The following is a 2,500-nucleotide window of genomic DNA, read 5'->3' as shown; positions in this document are numbered from 1 at the left end:
TTTGGTCCTATGAAAAATTCACTTTTCATATATGTCATGGTCGAAAATTTTCTAAGTCCCAAAAAATCACTTATTCTCGAATATCTCGAAAACTACGTATCGGACAGGGGTCAACCAAGGTGTTTTAGAAAGGTCTTTACAAGCTCTATTTAATGAGCCATAGCGACTTTCAAGTGATTTTTTGACACTTTTTCGCATATCGGCATCCTTGGTTCCCATACTGGCCATAGGCCATAGGGCACCGAACGGCCAACTTTTGGTCCGGGGGTGAAATTTTTTTTTCACGAGATTTTGATGAAAATGGCTTCGGAACGCGTTTCTAATAATGAAAAGTGAAACCAAACAGTATTTGCGAAGAAAAAATTGTCCTATGAAAAAATCACTTTTTCTTAGGGTACGGGTCAAAAATTTTCTAAGTCCCAAAAAATCACTTATTCTCGAATATCTCGAAAACTACGTATCGGACAGGGGTCAACCAAGGTGTTTTAGAAAGGTCTTTACAAGCTCTATTTAATGAGCCATAGCGACTTTCAAGTGATTTTTTGACACTTTTTCGCATATCGGCATCCTTGGTTCCCATACTGGCCATAGGCCATAGGGCACCGAACGGCCAACTTTTGGTCCGGGGGTGAAATTTTTTTTTCACGAGATTTTGATGAAAATGGCTTCGGAACGCGTTTCTAATAATGAAAAGTGAAACCAAACAGTATTTGCGAAGAAAAAATTGTCCTATGAAAAAATCACTTTTTCTTAGGGTACGGGTCAAAAATTTTCTAAGTCCCAAAAAATCACATTTTCTCGAATATCTCGAAAACTACTTATCGGACAGGGGTCAACCAAGGTGTTTTAGAAAGGTCTCAACAAGCTCTAAATAATGGGCCATAGCGACTTTTTAGTGATTTTTTGACAAATTTTGTCATATCGGCATCCCGAGTTCCCATACTGGCCATAGGCCATGGGGCCCCGAACGAAAAAATTTTGGTCCGAGGGTCAAAATTTTTTTTCTCATAAATTTGTTCAAAACGCCGTCGGAACGCGCCTTAGATCATGAAAAGTGAAAAGAAACAGTATTTTGCAAAAGTTGGGGTGGCCTATGACTTACATGGCCACGTCCTAGGTCCGAGTTCCCGAGGTCGTGTTCTTCAGTGGCGGAAAAAAATGGCCACTTGTGGGAGATGCAAAATGTTCATTTTGTATTATAGGGGACACACTATCGAAGCGAAAATTTCAGAAATGGCCTAAAACGTGAAGAAATGATGGGGTATGTACGAAAAGAAGGTTTTTATGGTCAAACGGTGAAAATTTTTTTTTTATGAAAAATTTTGGTCTCCCACCGTTCATGAATTTCTAGGACCAAAAATCGAAAAATTTGAAAACTTCACGATCGAAAGGGAAACGCATATGTGGTGTTCCTAGGTGTGTACGGTGTACGAAAAACGGGTTCACGATGAGATATCAGGCAAATAAGTGGACCTAAAGTGAGTTATACGGGTAAGACGAGGTGTCCAAAGACCGAAATAGGGGTACCAACTGAGAACGAAATGAAGGTCCCCGAAGTCGCCATACAAGTTATAGGAGGTGTCCAAAGTACGAAAAGAGTTCCATATTCGGCTGTTCCTACTATATGGTTCCCTGATTGCTGCTCCAAGGAGTAGTGAGGAAGTGTCCAAAGGTCTGTTGGGGGTATCGAGGTGATACCCTCGACGGACAATATGCACGAAAAGTGGTTCGATGATCTATCCTGTAGGTCGTACGGCAGCCATACCCGGCTGGAAGTACCGCGGTAATTCCGCAATAAAACGTTCGCCAGACGAACAAACAAATTGAATTAGCTCATCGTAGTGTACGGAAACGAAACGAAAATGTAAGGTGATTAGGGATCCGGGAGCAATCTCGCGATCCCATGGTTCGGTGTAAGAAATGATACGAAGTGTTCATAAGTCTCCTCTGGAGGCAGAACCATCGTAGCAAAGTTCGGGAACCCAAGGGTCACAAAAACTCGTAGGACGATATCCACGAATAATCGGGGACTTGTGGGGACTACCGTGCCCTGACAAGTCAACTACACCTTAACTGGTGATGGTCGTCCTACGGGGACCTGCGGGGAACAAAAGGGTCACTAAAACTCGTAGGACAATATCTCCGAATAATCGGGGACTTGTGGGGACCACCGTGCCCTGACAAGTCAACTACACCTTAACTGGTGATGGTTGTCCTACGGGGACCTGCCGGGAACCCAAGGGTCACAAAAACTCGTAGGACGATATCCACGAATAATCGGGGACTTGTGGGGACTACCGTGCCCTGACAAGTCAACTACACCTTAACTGGTGATGGTCGTCCTACGGGGACCTGCGGGGAGCAAAAGGAGTCAGAAACAATCGTAGGACGATATCCACGAATAATCGGGGACTTGTGGGGACTACCGTGCCCTGACAAGTCAACTACACCTTAACTGGTGATGGTCGTCCTACGGGGACCTTCAGGGAGCCGCAGTAAG

This window comes from Anopheles stephensi, unplaced genomic scaffold (genome assembly GCF_013141755.1).
Source record: "Anopheles stephensi strain Indian unplaced genomic scaffold, UCI_ANSTEP_V1.0 ucontig370, whole genome shotgun sequence".
Lineage (NCBI taxonomy): Eukaryota > Metazoa > Arthropoda > Insecta > Diptera > Culicidae > Anopheles > Anopheles stephensi.
This window is presented reverse-complemented; position numbering follows the sequence as displayed.